This window comes from Primulina eburnea, chromosome 11 (genome assembly GCF_022965805.1).
Source record: "Primulina eburnea isolate SZY01 chromosome 11, ASM2296580v1, whole genome shotgun sequence".
Classification (NCBI taxonomy): Eukaryota; Viridiplantae; Streptophyta; class Magnoliopsida; order Lamiales; family Gesneriaceae; genus Primulina; species Primulina eburnea.
In genome coordinates this window covers 33395194-33401874 of record NC_133111.1, presented here as the reverse complement: position 1 = coordinate 33401874, position 6681 = coordinate 33395194, and positions in this window count along the sequence as shown.

Below are 6681 nucleotides of genomic sequence, written 5' to 3'. Positions count from 1 at the left end.
TCATTTTGGGATTAATTAATCCATTATAATAAACATGGTCTAAATTTTTTTTTAACATATACTATTACATGCGGAACGTAATGACATTTATCTATTATACATATCACTATTATACATATCAGTATAATTTAAAGTACAAGTCCCTGTACATCATACATTTATTCAAACTAGAGTTTAACAACTAAACATCAAGTATCCAAACCCTTATTTCTACTCCAAGTCCGTAGTCTCCACTCTAATCACAATCTCTCTTCATCTCCTGGACCCTGAACATGTCCCACCTGTTGTCATGCACACATACAAACAAGACAATAGCCGGATAACTCCGGTGAGAATTATATTCCTAATATAAATCAACGGAACATGCATTTCATATAACAAATATAAAATCATGAAGCATATATTTATAACATGCATCGCAATCAGAAACATGAATCAATATCAAACTATAAATCATATCCTGAACATGTACCACAATCGGGAACACAAACTAGTAATACTGTATCAATTTCTAAGAACATAATTCATATAAAACTGTCAACCAAACTCGTGACTCCACATCTAAGACTAGACTCCTTCCTAGTCTAGGGATCCCGGTTTCCAGATGTTGGCATTCCATATCGATCACCAGTAATAGAAGAAACTTCAATTCTATCCACATCGATAGCCAATCGTCCGGTGACCTATACGTGATAGACTTGGGCACTTTCGCCAATTCACTATCTTGTGACATCGTGCAATGTGCCCGTGGCGATCCCATCACTATCAGGCACTTCTGTCACAAGATCACTCGTTTAATACTCGTCTAATACATGCTTCCTATAAATCAATAGAACGGGCATATCAAATCAAATTAATGCATATAATAACAGTAAGTATATGATTTAGGGAAACTCAAGTATATCCTACTTGAGTCGATCTCCCTAATACCACATTGACTTATACCTTTCTCTTCTCGGTCTGACGAAGTCGAAGTCTCGAAATCAAATCTGTCCATATCCAATCTGAAATGACAATATCGAATAAACTATGTCAATATACAGCTCAATTCAAGGCCTGTTCTGATCGATACGCAAATCCAGACATAATCTGATCAATATCGAATCAAACATAATCTGATCCATGTCAACGATATCACGATATAATCGAAATCACTACTGAATCTGATTAGTATCAATCCCCTGATGTTTCGATGGCATAACAATAAAGTCTCAATACCCCGTCAACCTCACATCACAAATATAATAACACGGCTCATAATCAATATCAGTATAACTCGAAATCTTAACAATAACAGATCATAATCTCAACTCTGTACAATCTCGATTATATCGGTTCTGAAAATCATAACAATTACATACACAGTCTGTTCTTCAATCTGACTTTAAATATACGATGTCTTTTATATCAGAAACACCATATATGATTTATATTCAATTCTGACAATATCATTATTCTAAACGATATCAGAATTCAATAAAACTTACGTCCCGTTGTAGCTGTGGTCGCTAGGAATACAGTGTTGTGCTCAGATTACAAATCAGATGACCAGATCATAAATCAGAATTTGAGCTTTCCTCGGCAGCTCGTTTCTCTTCCTCTTTCCTTTTTAAGTTTAAGGATTGATATATATATATATATATATAAACACACACACGTCGCATGCAAGGGCAAGTGGCACTTTTCCGTTCTGTATGACTCGTGCACATGCGCGCCCAAGCGTCGCGCATATGCGCTGAGAGTTCTGTTCGAATATTTATCAGCTCGTGCATATGCGCGTCCTCTACTCGCGCATATGCGCGAGACCTACTGTCTCGACATGTAACTTCCTCGGCTGCTTGCGCATATGCGCGACATCCTTTCGCGCATATGCGCGAGGCTCTCGGGTCATGACACTCATTTCTCCGCACCACTCGCGCATATGCGAGAGGTCTTCTGCCCATTTCACGCATATGCGCACATCCGTGTCGCACATATGTGCGAGGTGTACTATCCTCGCACATCTTTCGTATTTTCTTCCGTCATTTCCGGTCTAATCCTTTCCGTCTATAATCACATCAATTATCCCCAAATCATTTTTGATTAACAGGATAAATTTCTCGGGCCTTACATTTATCCCCCCCCCTAAAATATGATTTCGTCCTCGAAATCACAAGCAATCAAATCAGATAAGGATAGAAATGTATAACAGGGTAAATCAGAAAATTCATCTCAAGAAATCATTCTGAAATTTTAATCTTAGAAGACTGGCTATACCCTATCTGTATATACCAATCAACCGCTCCGAATAAAATAATAACATCATCTACTACTAAATCTGTTAATCCCTATCCAGGTTATATTCAATCTTCTATCTCTAATATCAACCGTCATCATCCGACGTTGACATTTTCTGTCTATATATTCCGAGCTGTCTTTATTTTATTCTGAATCAGCTTCAATTTCTTGGTCATATCTCTGATCCTCATCAGATCAAATCTCAGATATCTTCGAGATATTATTCTCATATGATGGAAACCTACCGTTTTCACTGTATAATACCTCGAACAATGCTATATCGATACTCATCTGATAGACATTGTGATACGATTATTCACAAAGTAATAATACATCATGTCAACTAGTGCTAAAATCCAGCATCACAGTTCCTGGATATCCTCCAGTATCAGGATAGTTTTCTCCAACTATCCGTCGATCTATAAACGATAAGTGAAAGATCTTGTTGTATATTCTGCTTACAAAATCAACCGAAAATCATGGGATGATATAATCAACTTGGCAATCAGTGCAATCTGCCCACTTTTCTGATATATATCTCAGTCGTCCCGTCATATTTGTACTTCATCCTGTACCACATAATATAGGCAGATTCGAGCAATCTGTCAATCACAATCACATCACAGTACAGTCTTAAAAAGATTTCGGTAGTTTCGTCACAAAATTCAAATAAATGTACTCTCATTTCTATTCAGAAATCAATAATATGCATAACCAATCCCTCGATTTCTATCTTTCTGTCTTCATCTGTCGGCGATTCAGACTATTTCAGTACAAATTCTGTCACCCGGATAAATATTGAATCAACTACTGTGCGCTTCTGACCATATCTGTCATTTTAGATTCAAAATATTCGGCACAAACAAGTCGGTTATTCACATAAAATACAGTATCACATACCTGACATTCGGATCGATACTCTGTTCTGACTACTGATATCAAATTCTGCCCATTCTGATCAACTTTCTGAACTGTTTCAACTCTCAAAATCAGCTCTGATTCGGCTTGTACGATATCGAATCTTAACTATATACAATCTGTATCAAATACTGCTGCAGAGAGATAATCATTCACAAGCAATTCAAAATAACAAACAGATACCAATAATGTGGACATTCATTTCTCTGTCTGATGTAGTCCTCTATATATACTCAGATATTCCAACATTAATAAATTTGAACGATACTCATGTTTGTACTAAAGGAACGACAATTTTTCAACCGGTGTCAAGTGTCTCTTGTCAGTTTACAAAGATATACTTAGGAATTTAATACCCCTAGTCAAAAGCTATAAACGTAGCCAGCATTTCTTACTAACTGTTGCAAACAAGTGATATATGAGATTGTCTTAAAGTACGAGGAATATTTAGATTGATAATATCATTTGTCTTTTATTAGATTAGCTTGATTCAATTTTCTTTATAAAATCTTTAGCTGAATGACTTTCATATCAATTCAGTTTAATATTTTAGCATGTTTGTTTCGTTGCTTAGCTTTCATATCGATTCAATATAGGTTTTCAGCTAAGATGTGTTCAATTTAATTTGTATCACCAATTTTTTTTTATTAATATATCTTACACACACATATATCTAATAAAATTTTGAGATAAGTACTATTTTTTTTTATCCCTTTTGTAGTTTTGTGTGTGCTTATAATTAAGCTATAATCATTTGGTCTTTCTTATTTATGGTATGCCAAAAGATACAACAAATTATAAATTTATTGTGTTATCAACTATAATTGTTAGTAAAATGACAAACGTTTGATCTTATAGTTGACATCAAACTCAATGTCACATGTTTGTTTCTCATGGATTGTAAGAAAGGCTATTATTGAGATGATAATCGTTGAGAAACAATAATTGTATGTCCTTCTTAGGAGAGCGATCAAAATTTTTCGGGTGGATTGTTATTTGGTTTAAAAAATTGAAGTTGTATCATTATCATAAATTAATAATTTTTTATAATTAAGACAAAGATAATTAACCCTTGGGGTATGTTTGGTGTGTAGGATAAGATAACTATTGGATTGATGACAAAACTCAAGATAAGGATATATAATATGTTGTGATGAAGCATGTTTTGTTTGGTAAGATTTTAATTAGTATGATAAATTTTACATTTTTTGTTGTTGAGATAAAAATATCCTAAACTAGCAATGATGACAATTTGGTATATAAAACGATATTTGTAGCAATTTGTAATTTATGTTATATTTTAGGAAGTAGATTGTCAATCCGTCCAAAATAAAGGGATGTCTTTTCAACCAAGTAGAGTTTTTCTTACACGGACTTCTTGATTAATTGAGCCCATAAAAAAATGACACAAACATAGATTTATCAATCTATCCTTTACTTATCACTCACACAAAACATAGTCTTAAAATCTTAATCATCTATCACTATACTTAAAACCAATCAAATTTAGTCTAAAATAAACCAATCAAATTGACAACAAGGTCCTCACATTCAGAATGGAGTGAAATTATACCCTATAAAAAAATACATGCATTTAATTATCTGTAGCCGGTGTTGGGGATATGCATTGGATGGTGGGAGCTCATGCCTCCCAAAATTTCAGTGAATGTATACATATTTTCGACATATTATGTGTGTGTGTATATATAGATAAAAACTTGTGTGAGACGGTCTCATGAATCGTATTTTGTGAAACAGAGTATTCTGTGTGTGTATTACTTTTTATGCTAAAAGTATTACTTTTATATATATATATATATATATATATATATATATATATATATATATATATAATATATATATATATATATTATATATATATATATATTATATATATATATATGAGTCTTGTTACCCTGGGTGCAGGGTAACGCCAGCTGTGCAGGCGCCCAGCTGTTTTTTTTTATTTTTTAATTTTTTTTAAAAAAATCTTTTTATTTATTTATTTAACAGAATCACGACAAACGCTCAAAATCACAAAATCCACATAAAAAAATTCTTTTTATTTTTTGTCATTCACACACAAAAAATCCGAAATCGAATTTTTTGTCATTACGAGACAGATATTTTATTTGGGTTATTAATGAAAAAAATATTACTTTTTATTGTGAATATCGGTAAAATTGACCCATCTCACAGATAAAAATTTGTGAAATCGTTTCACAAGAGATATGTTCATAAAATTTATATCATTATTCTTATTATATTATGCTCAGAATGTATTTGACATTGACAAATATAGAAGGTACGGAAAATTACGTCGGAGACTAAGTTGGATTATCATTAATTAAATAACTCGTGCACAGAATTCAACTACCTTTAAATAAATTCTCTCAAAATCAGTGCATTACATATTACTCTAACCTTTTATTTTACTCTTAATTATTTATTTACTTTATTCATAATTATAGAATTCTGGTTCAAGAAATATCCTCATTAGATTAAGAGAGTGTGTTTAATAAAAATATATTATCAAAGTTGATAACATGACACAAAAACTGTGTCTCAAATGAAGAAAATATAATAAAATTCGTCAAAAATTTGTTTGAAATCAAGAGACATATATTATATTATTTTAAAATATAATATTTTATTTTTAAAACAATAATAAAAATAATAATAAAAAAAAAAACAGCTGGGCGCCAGCACAGCACCTGCTGTGCAGGCGCCCACGTTACCCTGCACCCGCAGGGTAACAAACCTCATATATATATATATATATATATATATATATATATATATATATATATATATGTTTCAAATGTAATAATATTTTCACATTCAGACAACCATATTAATCGGAGTAATGTCCTAAAAATTTATATTTTCATTTGTCATTCTGTTGTATTCATACAACACGGCGACTTACGACAACGGATTTGCTCCCCCGAGGCTTTCTGAATTGACCGTGGAGTTGTTCTTCGAGTCAAATAGATATTATTTTCCACTTATTAATTTTCAGGCACATTTTAATTATATATATATATTATTCAATATAATGATTCTCTCCACGCCACGTTTGGCACGAAACTCGTAAACGCGTCGGTAACGGTTCAGACAAAACCATTTCCTCGTTGACATCAAATTTGGAGCTAAAATTAATTTTTTTTTAAAAAAAAATAGAGCTAAATGGGATGCCAAAGGCAGAAAAAAAAAAACGAAAAGAAAAGAAGCAAAATGTAAAAATTTATTTTAGTAGTTATTATTATTAATTTTTTTGTAATTTAATATTTTTTTTTCAATATGAGGTCGACAAAGAGATAACGTGGCAATATATGTAACACCACAATAGTACTCGGGAAAATAATACTCAAGTTACAAAAAAATGATTGAAAGATAAATTTGATAATATAGAAGATAAAAATCGTAAAGATACAAACATGGATGACTAAAAGTGAATGTTTCCTATTAACTTTTATATGATGT